Source organism: Pseudochaenichthys georgianus, chromosome 24, assembly GCF_902827115.2.
Source record: "Pseudochaenichthys georgianus chromosome 24, fPseGeo1.2, whole genome shotgun sequence".
NCBI classification, from domain to species: Eukaryota; Metazoa; Chordata; class Actinopteri; order Perciformes; family Channichthyidae; genus Pseudochaenichthys; species Pseudochaenichthys georgianus.
In genome coordinates, this window is record NC_047526.1 from 15,416,718 (window position 1) to 15,432,707 (window position 15,990).

General features: G+C 44.8%; 1 long non-coding RNA gene across 1 annotated transcript; it reads left to right on the forward strand.

The window, feature by feature from the left end:
* The first annotated feature begins 6,991 nt into the window (after nt 1-6,991).
* LOC139433112 (uncharacterized) lies at nt 6,992-8,031 on the forward strand. The gene is made up of 3 exons (XR_011642679.1): nt 6,992-7,131; nt 7,522-7,582; nt 7,697-8,031. It is a non-coding gene; the product is annotated as an uncharacterized lncRNA (long non-coding RNA).
* Nucleotides 8,032-15,990: the final 7,959 nt, after the last annotated feature.

The following is a 15,990-nucleotide window of genomic DNA, read 5'->3' on the forward strand; positions in this document are numbered from 1 at the left end:
GTCCTGGATCATCGGTCCTGGATGGATATCCTCGTGGATTCATCTTCCTATTATACACACATACATTTCCAAACATTTGGACTACCTATGTTGCAAATGTATTATCTTTTCAATTTACACATGGCATCTATTGCACGTCTGTCCGTCCTGGGAGAGGGATCCCTCCTCTGTTGTTCTCCCTTAGGTTTCTCCTCTGTTGTTGGGTTGTTCTCCCTTAGGTTTCCCTTTAAACTGTGGGTTTTCTCCGGAAGTTTTTCCTTGTACGATGTGAGGGTCTAAGGACAGAGGGTATCGTATTGTCATACTGATATTCTGTACAAACTGTGAAGTCCACTGAGACAAATGCAGTGGCGAACCGTGTCTATCACAAGTGGACCTTCTGTAGACACACACACCTCCCGCCGCCGCCCCCCCCCCCTCCGCGGCATTATAATGTCCGTCTTTTCACTGAATTGTCGTCTTGAAAAGGGTACTCACAACATTCCGCAACAACTTCATCTTCACCTGTTGCACTTGTCATTTCAACGTTAAAAACAATAAAACGGCATGAATTGCTTCGTGGCATTCATCTAGATCCTCTGCCTCGAGCCAGTTAACTAGCGGGCCTTCTAGAATACCCTGGAACCGAGAGAAACTCTGGAAGAACACGCCCATTGGCTACAAATCAATATATGATTGGTTTATCAAACTGTCAGTCCAAACGTACGCTCTCATTCAGTGCAACGGCCAGGGCATTCTATCAAGGATGTAGAATACCTTGGTTGAAGGATATTCTACCCAGAGACCCAGAACAAGATCTGATTGGTTGCTTTCTTTTCTAACACAAAACCACTGAAATGAGAAGTGCATGGTCCGAGAAGGACAAACAAATCAACGTAACACTGTAATATTACAGATCAACAACACAGATACAATTCTCGTTTATTCATTTTATATACATTTTATTACATTTTATTGATATAATTAAATCGATTTTTTGTTTGTTTTATCTGAGTGTTCCAGGGTATTCTCTGAATACCTTGAAGGCCCTGACGGTTCGCCACTGGACAAATGTAACATTTGTGATATTGGGCTATATAAATAAACATTGATTGATTGATTGAGTGTGTACTAAATCTATTTGGTAGCATGTGTGATCCCGTCTCCAGTGTACCAGCAGAGAGAGGATTATTCCTTTCAAGTTGGAGTAGCACGCCTTAATAAAAATGTGAAGAGCCAGGCCTGTATGTATTTTGGTTTGTTTACAAATGGTTTTATTATTTAAAAATGTTATATAAGAAGACGTAAAGGCTAAGCTTCTTTGTGTTAAGAGTTACGACGTAGGCTTGCATACAATTATTTTTTGTTTACGATATGACTTATTTAGTTTGAAACAAACTACATTTCAATAAAGTATAAGTGTAAAAGCCTTGATCTGAGGTTACGTACTGTAACCCAGCTTCTATGAGTATAGGTGCAGCCCTCTAAGGCTATCGCTATTGGGTAATCCCACTGCACGTGTGCAGCACTGACAGATTTAATCCACGCCCACCTGGGCCCCACCTCCGGCCTCACTTCCGTATAAATAGGAAGATGGCCCGTCCAACTGCTCCCACACAAACAGCTTTTCTTCAGCTATTCGCGGAGCCAGTGGGGCCTGAACCTTAGAGGGCTGCGCCTATACTCATAGAAGCTGGGTTACAGTACGTAACCTCAGTACTATTTCGTATGAGGCTTCGCCCTCTAAGGCTATCGCTATTGGGTTAAGGGCGAAGCAGGATGTAGTCCACGCCCCACTGGTCCGTCCGTAACCAGAAGCACAAAAACCCATCTACTCAATTAATAACCCATGCGAAAAAGAAGGAGCATCACAGTCCCTGGAAATATAGCATTATTCCAAATGAATATTCTCTTTAAGGGAATTAAGGTGAATACCCGTCGTTTAAAAATAGTAGAGATAAACAAATCCCACTTGTTAAACCTATAAAAGAGGGGCAAAAGGGGCAGCTCTCTGAATGCCGATAGGTAGGAGAGAGGGCACGCCGTTTAGTCCCTGACATTACTCAATCTGACAGAACAGCAGTACTGAATGTGTAAGAGAGGAATGGGAGACATCCCTCAAATAAAAACGAATAAAAGAACAGGGGGAAGACCAAGATGCAGCATTGCAAATGTCTCCCACTGTCATTCCTCCATGCAACGCCATAGAGGTTGAAATTCCTCTGGTGCTGTGCGCTTTGACGTTTTCTGGGGGATCCATCCCAGAGTAGAAATACGCCTGTAATACAGCCTCACACAACCAGTGTGACAGCCGCTGTGCAGACAGAGGCTGCCCTATTGAGTGCTCTGTAATGCACAAACAGGCGCTGAGACTTGCGCAACGTGGCTGTGCGTGCAATATAACATGACAGCGCACGTACAGGACAGAGGAGATGAGATGTGGCTTCCTCCTCTGATGTGTGAGGAGGAGGGAAGAACCCATCCAAAGTGATCCCTCTCGATCTAAAAGAGCTTGTGATCACCTTTGGCATAAAAGCCGGTTTAAGGCGCAAAACAGCTGAGCTGCCATCTCCTTGGATCTGGAGACATGACGGAGCCACAGAGAGAGCAGACATATCACTCACCCTTTAGCTGATGTGAGAGCCAAGAGCAGAGCTACTTTGGCTGACAAGAACTTCAGGGGGACCTGATCTAAAGGTTCAAATGGAGCTTTACTCAGTGCACGTAACACTAAGCCAAAAACCCATTGAGGCGCTAAAGCGCGTGACACAGGTCTGAGTCTATGTGCTCCCCGTAGAAAACGTTTTGTCAGAGGGTGACTAAACACTGTGCTGACACCAAACCTACGTGGCAAGATGAAATGGCAGCAGCATATGTTTTTACCGTGCTATAAGCCAATTCCTGTCCAGCAACAGCTGGAGGAACGACAGCACGAGGCAGGGGGGCCAACGGGGTCCAGGCTTCTCCCTGCACACCACACGGAGCGCTGTCCATTTGGCTGTGTAGGATGTGTGTTCAGCAGCTGCGCTGATCGAACACCTCCCTGGCGATTTATGTAGGCCGCCGCTGCTTTGTTGTCTGTTTGAATGAACATATGTTGATTGTACAGCAACGGGACGAAGTGCTGGAGCACTTTCCATACGGAGAGTAATTCCAGCACGTTTATATGGAGAGACATGTGACCCGGCCACTGTCCCCCCACTGCCTGCGACATGCACGTTCCTCAGCCTGCGAGAGATGCGTCTGTGAACACTGCGGTGTGTGACGTCACTCTGCTCAGGGGCACCCCCACTGACGTGGAGATTTTTCCAGTAGGTCAAATCCAAAACCACGGAAGGAGGAATGTACACCATGCGTCTCCTCTGACGCACGGGGTCGATGCACAGGCGAATAAACCACCTGGAGTCTCCTCACTATGAAGGAGACCCAGGGGGATCACCACGTGACCAGCTGATATCATGTCTAACAGCTGCATCACGGAGAGGGCTGTCACCGTCCCGCGGGGTGTGACGCGCCGGAGGAGAGCTTTCACTTTCTCCCCTCTCCGCTGTGAGAGTCGCGCTCTCATGCGGGCTGAGTTCAATTCCACTCCCAGTTAAAAAGATAACCTGGGAGGGACGAGGACAGCTCTTCTTCCAGTTGATAATGAAACCCAGGTTTGACAGATGAGATACTAGCTGTATCGTCTGTAAGCCGCTTCCTCCCTCCCTGGAGCGAGCCAGCCACAGCCGGTCGTCCAGGTAAAATAACACTTTCATCCCCATTCTGAGTAGCTGCTCCCACCGGCTCCACCCACTTTGAAAAAGTGCGTGGAGCCAGGAATGAGAAACACAGGAAATTCTGTGTTTCGGGATGATGGTTACGTGGAGGACTTCATCCTTCAGGACTATGGATGTGCACCTCCCTGGTGAACACACTCCAGCACCTGTTTGATCGTCAGCATGGGAAAAGGCCATTCCCTTGTTGGAGACTGACAGATCGAGGATGGGTCTCATTCCCCCCGCCCCGTCTCCTTCGGGACCAGAAAATACCGGGAGTAAGAAACCCTGATTTTCTTCCCCATGAGGAACCCTGGAAAAAAGCTTCCTTTTAACCAGAGTTCCTGCCGCTCTGCACGGAGCGCGAGACACTGTTCCCGGGATGACAGGACTTCCTGTATCCCGTAGAACTGCGGGGGGGAGAGGCGAATTGCAGAGACTACTCTCTGCCCATCCGCCTGCTCATCCATCTGTCCATCAGACACACGCGCCGCCACCCTGAGTACCATCCAGTACTCTGATAGCGCCAGGTGTACATTCTCTGGATGTGCTGTGGTTGGTGGCAAACCACGCCAGAGACCTCCACACGCTGCATTTCACACAGGCTCTCATTATGTCGCCGTTTAGGAGAAGACTCGTAAACTGCGCATTCACGCTCAACATCACTAAGGGATGAGCGGAGGTGTGTGCAGTGCTGTCCACCCGAGGTGTAAAAATGGCTCTCCGTGGCTTTATTACGACCGTGGGTAGGAGGTACGTCTGAGACAGAGGAAAAATCCGTGCTGCCTAAACCCAAAAAGTTTAAAAGGTAGACGGATTGAATAGTAAGCCCTGCTGTTTTATTAACCGATAAGTTAAAAAACCCAGCCGGCTTAGGCAGCGAGCCATGCTGCCAAGTAACCAATAGGCTATTGGCAGCCGGCTTAACCGGGGAGCCTTGCTGCATATTATATTCCATCTGTGCATTGAACACGCGCGCCGCCACTCAGCGCGCCAACCTGCTCTGGATGTGCTGTGGTTGTCATGGTGACGAGCCACGCCAGAGCCCTCCAGACGCTGCACCTCACACAGGCTCTCATTATGTCCACTGTAACACATTTTCCTGTCAAACAACAGTAAAGCGCCGGCAGTCTCTTCACAGACGCCTGCACTTCACTGCCATACCACAGTACTCATACTGTGAAATGATCTTACAGCCTTTCTCATTAACAGTAAAATACCGGCAGCAGAGACGCCAGCAATACACTGAAATTATACAGTATTCATACTGTTGAACAATTTCAGCATATTACTGTACACAATTTAATAATTCACAGAAACATTCTGGTTATAGGGGGCTGCCAGTAGATTAGTGCCGAAATTCAGCTGAAAAATAACAGTAATTGCTTACAGTGTTAAACCGGACACCGAGGTGCGTTCACGCTCAACACCCCTAAGGGATGAGCGGAGCTGTGTGCAGTGCTGTCCTCACTGTAATAATGGCACTCGTGGGCTCATTGCCGTGTGTAGGAGGTAGGTTTGGGACAGAGGAGAAAAACTGAGCTGCCTAAAAACCAATAGGTTTTAAAGACAGCCTATTTATGCAGCGAGCCATGCTGCCTATAACCAACAGGTTAGGGGCAGCCGGCTTACCCGGTGGGCCTTGCTGCTTATTATTATTCATCTGTCCATTGAACACACACATCGCCATTCTGAGTAATATTCTGAGAGCGCGCGACATGCTCTGGATGTGCTGTGGTTGTCATGGTGACGAGCCACGTCAGAGCCCTCGCCGCCGTTGCCCGTGAAGCAACCCAAGAGGGGGCCGGACCGAAAAGCTGCGAGGGGCCCTCCACACGCTGCATCTCACACCGGCTCTCATCCTGTCTCTGTTTAGGAGAAGGCTCGTAAACTGGACATTGAGGCGCGTTCACGCTCAAACCCGCTGAGGGAATGAGCGGAGGTGTGTGCAGTGCTATTCACACAGTGCGTAATAACAGCCCTGGGCTCATTACGGTGTGTAGTAGGCACATCTGGGACAGAGGAAAAAAACCGTGCTGCCTGCTAACCGACAGCTTAGGAGCATCAGGTTTAAACGTCAAGCCTTGCTGTCTAATAACCGCCCGGTTAAATACAGCTGGCTTGCGCCACGAGCCCTGCTGCCTGCTGACTGACAGGTTACAGCCGGCTCTTGCACCTCCACACGCTGTATTGCACAGCGGCTCTCATCATGTCGCCGTTTAGGAGAAGGCTCGTAAACCGGACATTGAGGCCGTTCACGCTCAAACCCGCTTGAGGAATGAAAGGTGTGTGGAGGCATATCTGTGACATAGGAAACAAGTCCGTGCCGTCTAATCAACCGCCAGGTTTTAAAGACAGCCGGTTTGTGCCGCGAGCCCTGTTGCCTAATAACCCACAGGCTATGAGGCAACCGCTTATGTCATCCGGAGGAGAGCTCTCCTGAACCGGGGGAACGGGGAGATCTCCTTAGGCGGCTGCCTTTCCGATGATCTCCGGGAGTTCCTGGAGAATACCGCCTATACGGCAGAGCCTAGATGGCGGATAGTGTCAGCTGACACCGGGCCCCGCCCGGCAGCCGAACCCACAGGCTCGGCCGCCGGGCTGACACCGGGCCCCGCCCGGCAGCCGAACCCATAGGCTCGGCCGCCGGGCTGACACCGGGCCCCGCCCGGCAGCCGAACCCACAGGCTCGGCTGCCGGGCTGACGCCGGCCTGACACCGGGCCCCGCCCTGTCTCCCCCGTCCGGAGGAGAGGGAGGATGGGGCCGGGGAAACCACATAGTGATCCGTGAAGGGAGGGGAAGGAGTCGCCTGACTGCTGCCCGCCACTCGGATCCAATAATCAAGGGCTTGGCCAATCATCCCTGGCCGCAGCCGCGAGAGCGTTCGCTCTCTGCTGTCTGTGGGCCAGAGGAAGACGGACACAATGAGTGCGCGACACCTGGGGATTGAGAGCCGCGTTTGCTTGCTCCAATCCCCGGCAGGACTCACCTGTATCGTCTGTGTAAAGCCGCTTCCTCCCTAGAGCGAGCCAGCCACAGCCGGTCGTAATTCATATGTCGGCTAAACCCGAGCCCCGCCCTCTCTCCCCTGTCCGGAGGAGAGGGAGAATGGGGCCAGGGGGAAATGTTTGCTTTCTAGTAAACAGCTCTGAAAAGAGCTTGTGCCTGTACAGTGCTTCTGCAACGGAGTGCTGAAGAAAAATGGGAGCAGTTGGACGGGCCCAGAGCTATTTAATAGAAGAGTTACGACATCTCCGTTCACTCCAATGGACCACTTTTTTACAGCAATGGCGGATCGTGGAGCCTCTCAATCGTTCCCCGGAAGTTAGCGCCAAGGCTGGCAGAGCTGTGGAGTTGCAGCATAATAGACCGTTCGTGACGGACTTTTAAAGGTAAGAAGAAGTTTAAAGATTTATATTGCGGATATTATCAGTACATCTGATTCAAATGAACATGTGTATTAAAGGATGTCAGTGGATTATCCCTAAATTAGTAGATTTAGGGAACGTTTACAGATAACAGATCAAGCTAGCATACCGAAGCAAGTTAGCAACACACGTTGACAGCCTTTTAATTGTAAGTTCCGTTCTCTTAATGTCATTTCGTCCAACATGTTGAATTAGAGAAGAGGGGCTTCTAAACGGGATTGTATGCGGGGGGGTGGAGGGAGTTAAATATTAGATCAATATAACTTTGGTGCGTGTAAGAGTGAGTGTTTTTAGCAGAGCCATATTGTGTCCTTGTGATTCTGTTGATTATTACCTGTCTGTATTATGTTGCAGCTCAGCTGATTCTGGATTGGTGGCAAAGGGAGAGGGACTTAAGTGAGAGTGAAAACACAAGGTAAGTTTAATACTGTTTTATATAAGTAAACACCTTATCTCCCCAAGGCATTTCCCATCCAATAGGTGTGCTGTGTGTATAACCCTTTCTCCTGTCTGTTACTCCCTCTTTCAGCACAAGAACCAGAGGGGGATTCAATGGAGTCTGAATACCTGCACTGAGACCCTCACCCTGCACCATGAGTCTCAACTCTCAGTGTTTTTCAAGCCTTTCCCTGTTTTTTTGTATTAAACAAAACATTAAGTTTTCCCAATGGTGTGGTTTTCGTTTTGTGAAAAAGTGCAAATGCAGTGTTTGTATATAATTACATCACATATTTTGTTGCTGTTGGTCGTGAAATTGCTCCTGCTGACTTGAGCCAGACATTTTTTCCTCCGCTCTGTGTCAGTGGGGAAGCCGTACATTCGTACTCCTTTTTCTGAGCGATTTGAGCATCCCCAGGCAGCACAGCAAACCATGGTGGCTACTAGGAGGCAGCACAGCAAACCAGGACAACACGGAGGAAAAGGCACCGACAAACTGCATGATATGCTATTCAATGTTTATTGAATTCCATGTATTTGCAATGGATGTTCCTAAAACAACACATTTAACATCATCATTATCATCATATGCTGCTAGTCCTGCTGCTGCTGCTGCTGCTAGTCCTTTGATAGTCACCTGTCGGTCTCCTGTCCTTTCTGAAAGCCATAAAGATGACATTAGTCATTTAGATAACTTGTGTCCTCAATTACCAGGGGATTACTGAAACTACCATGAATTTAAGAAAATGGTAGAAATGAATCTAATCTGAATTTTAAAGCATTACTTTAGATCCCCTCCCTCTAAATGTATCAAACATTAGAAAGTGATGCTCCTGACTACCATACAAGTTTAAGAAGATACTATTGGTTTGAAAGAATTCAAAGCTATAAATAAACAGCAACAGACTCTTTAACAAGGCACTGTTAGTAACATGTAAACTAGTTGTTCACACTAATCCTAATAGTATCACTTAATATTAGCAAATTCGATTTTATTTTTTAAAACGTATTGATGTAAATACATACACATATCGATTTGTTGTATAAATATTGCAAATCAAAACCTTTATTCACTAATAATTAACAAAAATCGTAGTTCTATCTCCTGTTATCAATGCATTCACATTGCCCGCCATGAACTTCCGGGGAACGATCCTCGTCTACATGAACCACGTGACGATAACCGTTTTTGGACTTCCGGTGTCGTAACTCTTCTATCTATATGGCGCTGGACGGGCCATCTTCCTATTTATACGGAAGTGAGGCCGGAGGTGGGGCCCAGGTGGGCGTGGATTAAATCTGTCAGTGCTGCACACGTGCAGTGGGATTACCCAATAGCGATAGCCTTAGAGGGCGAAGCCTCATACGAAATAGAAGGTGTCCTTCTTCAGCCTTTCTGTTAATTGTTTTCAAGCTCAAAAGTAAACAGATAATGTTCGACAGGAATTTCTCGCATGTGTTCTGGACATTGCTAAATTCCTGAACACAGGGGCTGGCATCAGAAATGCTGCCGCAGTGTCTGCAGCATAAACAAACAATGGCCAGTTCAAAACAGAACCACTGATAGAGGATTATTATGGAGGCGATAGACCATATACTGTAATGTTGTTACTCTAAAGTTCACACTCGGTTCATCTGAGGCTTTAGGCTGTCACACCACATTTCACACTTTTGTTCTACCACTGTTGGCTACTTTAAAGCCAGCTCAAGTGTTTACGTGCCCACAGTCGGTGTATACTCTCGTTGACTCATTGCATAAATTATGTAGCACAGGCAGAAGTGCATTTGTCCTACAAATGTGACCCCTATTTGAATCTGTGAAATGTTAAGGATGGCAGAAGCTTTGTTTACATAATGGTATGCCTCTGGCTGTTAAATCTGAGCCAACAGGTCAAATATGCCATTCAAGTGTTGAATTGAAGAGATGTTAACGTGTACGTAGGCCTTCTGAATAATGCATTTGGTGTGCATTTGTATAATGTTGTTCGAGGTTACACACAGTCCTGAGTGCAAGCATGTGTGTGTTTGCACCCGCAGTGTGTGTGCAAGGTCATTAGCTTCACAGTGGTCCAGCTGTGTGATCTGGCTCAGGTACACGCAGATCCGGGTTGACCTTGATGTTCAGCAGGCAGCAGGGGATTGTGCGTGTTTTACATGTCTGTGAGTGTCTCTCTACAGCAGAGAGCAAGACAATGTGTGTAGGTGGGAATTTGTTTTTGTATCCCCCGAACATATCTCACATATATTTCTGAATGTCCAAATTCTGACTTTGTGTAGCAATAAGCAGGAAGGACTAAACATGTTTATAACATTTCACTTACACACATTCTATATGTACAATAAATATTACAAATAGAAACACTAATCCAGTTAGAGTCAAATTAGACAGAGGATATATGATTCTTGATTCAGTCCATTTCCACTTTAAAATCCCGGGCTCATCAGCCTCTGCTGCCTATCAGAGCTCTTCCCTGTTGCCATAGCAGCGACTCAAGCTATTCAGCTCTTTAGCTCAGTGTCAGAAGCAGTGAGCTTGTGTAAACACTACAGTAGCAACAGCAAATGAAACCCATAGAAAAATAATTTTACTTATTTTGTTCATATTTGTAGTTTTTGTATTTCTAAAAGGTATGATTTACCCAACCTGATCTCACCAGAATGCGTGACTCCACCACGACTCTTATGCATTAGTTACGATTTTTTGTTCTAAAAAAACAGTGCATTGTGTGTAATACAACTGTGATTTTTATTAAATGAGTTAGTTTTTAAGGAAGGCCAGAGCTTCAGCTGTCTCCAATAGATTGTTCCCTTTAGTTAACGTTTTTTAAAAGAACATTATATTCCAATTTGATCATGTCCCCTTTATTGTATTACGGAGAGCAATGTGAGCATCCATTCCCATTGGATAACGGAGAATTTCACCCCGGAAGTAAGTATTATCCTTACTGTCGATTGATTTTACAGTCCTATCTGCATTACTGATCAACTCAAAAACACCAGATTATCCTTGTTGATTACACAACATTGATTAGTTTAAGTTGTGTACAATACTTTTGTAATTTTCCCCTTCGATTCGGAGAAACAAAGATTTGTTCAGTTTAGGATGGCCGAAGACACTACACTACCCAGAATCCTCAGCTATTGTTCCGCGTTGCCTCAAGCTCTGTGATTGGTTGACCTCAAACTGCATTCCATATGAAAAAAACGTTTCGTAAAAGATAAATCATACTTTATTCAGCAGTGCTTTCTTTACTCTTTGAAAGTCATCACATGAATGCATTGTAAATATTACACATCTGTCGTAGTTCTTTCTTTATCTACAGAGATCTGGGCTCAAAATAGACCGGAAACTATTCTTTTACTGTTCTGTTTTAATTTCACAATAAAGTTAGTAGTAATAATTTGTTTTGATATTATTGTTTTTTATTAACTACTCATGTTAAGACTATCTTTTCTGTGTTGCTGTGGGGTTTTTCCATCGCTTTTGTGTTACAAATATCAAAACAATAACAGAATATATCGGTCGTAAACTAAACCAGAAACAGCAGTATATTTTATTTTGTTAACACTGTAAACTTGACAGCTTTTTAACCCAAACCACCTACTGGTTAAAGCACGTTATTACACGTTTAGAGTAATATTGAAATCTTGAAAAGGGATGTCCAAAATAGCAATTATATACAGTTTTTAATTAACTAATTAATTTGTAGAGAATAACGAGTAATGTATATACTTTATAGGGATCTGCAGACAAATATTTAGTCTTCTCAAGCACCAACAATCATTACATTGCATTTAGCTGACGCTTTTATCCAAAGCGACTTACAATAAGTGCGTTCGACCAACAAAATACAATCTTGAAGAAAACAGAATCATATAAGTACATCAGGTTTCATAGAGCCAAACATTTCAAGTGCTACTCAACTGGCTTTAGATAAGCCAGTCCTCCAATCAAATATCTCTCCTGATTGTTGGCACTTGACAATCACCTTCCCTGTATTTTACTCAGGTGTAACTAAAGTCTGCTTTAAGGGTTGTTTATATTTCACATCATTAATCAGAATCTGTAAAGTAACTAAAATAAATGTAGTGGAGTAAAAATACCTGGTTAACCTTAAAGAAAGCCCTCATACTGACACTGTGTACAAGAAGGGGATGAGCAGACTCTATGTTCTGAGGAAGCTGAGATCCGTCCACGTGTGCAGCAAGATGCTGGAGATCTTCTAGTCTGTTGTGGCCAGTGCACTCTTCTTTGCTGCGGTCTGCTGGGGGGGGCAGCATCAGAGCCGGTGACACCAGCAGGATCAATAAACTGATCAGGAAAGCTGGGTCTGTCATCGGCATCAAGCTGGACCCCTTTGAAGCTGTGGTGGAGAGGAGGACACTGAACAGGCTGTTGTCCATCATGGATAACCCACCCATCCTCTCCACCTGCAGCTGGACAGTCGACGGAGCTCCTTCTCCAACAGACTGCTGCAGCTCCGCTGTCACAAGGACCGATACAGGAACACATTCCTGCCCACTGCAATAACTCTGTACAATACATTCACCTCTGGCTGGAAGAGAACTCTCTGCTCCATAGTTTCTCTAATACAACATCGCTGTACATTGTACACATATATAATCTGTTCAATATTTGATATTCCATATTCCATTGTCATATATTTTTGAATATGTATATTTGCATATATAATATCTACATGTATATTTTTTATTTCAACACGTAGCCTATATTTTCTATTTTCTTTTTTTTCTATTCTTGTTTGTTTGTAGTTTTGTTTTATTGTAAAATGCCTTGTCTTTTATGCTGCTGCAACAAAAACAATTTCCCAAATTGGGATCAATAAAGTACCATCTTATCTTATCTTATTTTATCTTACATCCGGACTAAAACCACCAGACTCAGGGACAGTTTCATCCCACAGGCCATAAAACTATTAAACACCTGAACTTTGAAATAACATCCATAGCATTAATCTGGCTGCTACTTAGAAATGATTTGTTTAATATATCATATTCCAATCCCTTGTATAGACTCTTATTGCACTATTTCACTTTTTACTATTTTACTAATTTTCTTTTTGTATTGACTTGCATTTTTTCTATGTATCTGTTTTATTGTGTTGCACCGTTGGAGGAGCCTGTGACCTAAGAGAGGGGGGGGGGGGGGGGGGACGTTCGATTCCTGTTTTGAATAGTGTGCCGTGATGGGTTTCATTCCATTTCAAAATGCTGTTTGTTGCTCAGCATACACTTCGCGCACTGCCACTCCAACATCCAATCACAGAGGTTGAGGACAAATCACGGGGTTTGTCAAGCAAAGCACATGGTGGAGTCCCAAACGATAGCTGAGGATTCTGGGTAGTGTAGTGTCTTCGGCCATCCTAAACTGAACACATATTTGTTTCTCCGAATCGAAGGGGAAAAATACAAAAGCATTGTACACAATTTAAACCAATCAATGTTGTGTAATCAACAAGGATAATCTGGTGTTTTTGAGTTGATGAGTAGTGCAGATGGCACTGTAAAATTAATTGACAGTAAGGGGAATACTTACTTCCGGGTGTAAAATCCTCCGTTATCCAATGGGAATGGACGCTCACATTGCTCTCCGTAATACAATAAAGGGGACATGATCAAATAGGAATATAATGTTCTTTTAAAAAACGTTAACTAAAGGGAACAATCTATTGGACACAGCTGAAGCTGTGGCCTTCCTTAAAAACTAACTAATTTAATAAAAATCCCAGTTGTATTACACACAATGCACTGTTTTTTGAGAACAAAAAATCGTAAATAATGCACCATAATACATTCTGACAAAAAATAAAAATTATTATGAATACAAATAAAATAAAAGAAGCCTCCCGCGAGTTACTACAAGCTATAAAGTATATTTTAAAAACGTTTTATAGAATAAAAGCTCCCTGCAGGACGTTGTAGAAATGCGTGTGTGCACCACGACAAAAGAGCCTCATTCACTTTACATTGGGGTTGTTTGCGTGGTGCAGACACGTAAATGTAACAAAGTTCGTGAGTCCACCACGCAATGCAGTGTTAAGGAGTCGTGGTGGAGTCACGCATTCTGGTGAGATCAGGTTGGATTTACCTGACCACTGACCCTGGTAACAGCAGATATTTGACATGTCATAGTAACAAAAGCAGAAGTGTTACCAATAACAGTGGCGAAAGTGAGAGATCATACAAAATACATTTCATTATTCACACCGTTGCTTTTCCTACTGGAAATTCTGTGAAATTGTGCTACTAGTATTATGTGACGATGTGAAATATTGTTAAAACATAATACATATGCAGGAAGGCATAAATGTGTATCTTGAGAAATGTTTATACTTGTGAGGTCAATCTTCCAAATTAAACTAGATAAAGACAATATGAATACAGCCATTTCCAACAGACAATCTAGAAACCTCCTCAAAGCATCTTCATCCATTTGTCATTATCATAGAGCAGGGGTTGGCAACAGGCGGACCGCGGTCCGGATCCGGACCCAGACGCCGACCTATACGGACCCGGACCTATAATCAATACATTAATAGGGGATTTCCATTTTGACGGGGCAATTCTATTTTAACCGCCGCCGACAGGGGGCGAAAGAGACGAGTGAGCGATACAGGGAGAGAAACACAGAAGAAGAGACGAGAGCGCGGCAGAGATGCGGAGAGGCTAGTGAGTGAAGAGAATAATTAGCGATACAGGAAGAGAAGCGGAGAGGAGAGCGGAGAGGAGAGCGGAGAGGAGAGCGAACAGACGTGTTAGCAGCAACAGGGAGAGACAAATAATTAGACATGGCGCTCTCCAAGAAGAGGAAAGTGGACAGTGAGAACAGAGCTTTTAACCCTGAGTGGCCGGACTCATTCATGGGCATCCTGCCCACTGGGAGCACAGAACCAGTGTGTCTCATTTGTTCAGAGACCGTGGCGCTCATTAAAAGTGCCAAAAACGCCACTATGAGAAAACACAAAGTGTTTGACCAAACATTCCCTCTCAAGTCAGCACTGAGGTCACAAAAAATAAGCAGTCTCAGAGCCCAATATGATCAGTCGACCAGGATCAAAATGAAAACTAAATATCGTTCCAGGGCAGGCTAACTGAGGCTAACCAATGAGCACCTGCATGTGTGTATGAGAATGGCCCTGACACCATTTCAGCCCAGATTTAAACTCCTGGCAGGACAAGCTCAAGCTCAATTCTCGCACTGAATTTTTAAAAAAAGTGAGTGAGGGACTGCAATATAAGAGGGAAAGAAAGAGAAACTTTAAAACTGTTGAATTGTTATGATGTGTAAAGACTGATATTGTTCTATAATCGGCTGAAACAGTTAAGTCATGATGTGAAACGGTTAACAAAGAAAAAGGGAAACTCAAGCTGCTGCTACACTTTATTTTATTTATCTAAAATTAAGCACTTTTAAGATGCACACATTTTCAAAAGCTATTTTATTTATTTTATTTTTAAATGCAGCCCGAGAGGAACATTACACATTTCCACAGTATTTACTGTATATCTGTATAGTTCAATGTTAATTGACAATAAATATTGTTGTTTATGAATTGTACTTTCTTTATTTGATTGGCAGTCAGTTGTTGATTACATGCAGACGTTGATAAAGCTACATGCTACTTCAATATCACACTAATTCATAAAGCAAGTTAGACATGTTGATGTTCCGGGCCTTTGCATGGGGACATTTTCTCTAACTGGACCTCGTTGAATTTGAGTTGAATACCCCTGTTGTAGAGTATTGGCAGCCTCATAAATAAACTATAGGTTACTTACGTAACCCCAGTCCTCAGAGTAACATGAAGTGAGATGTCTCACTATGGGATGAGCCCAGGGGTGGACTGGCCATCTGGCATATCGGGCATCGTCCCGGTGGGCCGTTGACCCAATGTGGGCCGGTCCTGTCTGTTTCTTTTCTTTTCTTTTTTTTCTCTAAATTCCCTCCAATTGGGCCGGCCAATTGGCTACAGAGGGCTAGCAGTGTGTTGCCAGCATCGACACATATTATTGGTCTATTGTTTGTCATTGTCAATCAATCATGGGCTGACAGGCTCAGAGAGCCCTGACAGCGCTGTCAATCACAACACAAACCAGGGTGGGGTGGGACCTCATGGCAGCATGGGCGGGAGTCGTGGGACGGGCTGCTGCTGAGCTGAAAATGGATAAGCGGAAGAAACGCCCGGGTGGCGCTGAAAAACTGCGACTTAAAAAGCTGAAGTCTCTGGAGGTGGAGGCTGCTAAATATTCTAAATTGACGGACCTATTTGGTGCCGGGGTCACCACCCCAGCAGATACTGCTGCGCCAGGAGACGAGCGAGTGGAGGCATACATGGTAAGTAACGTTAGCCAGGGGCTGGCTAG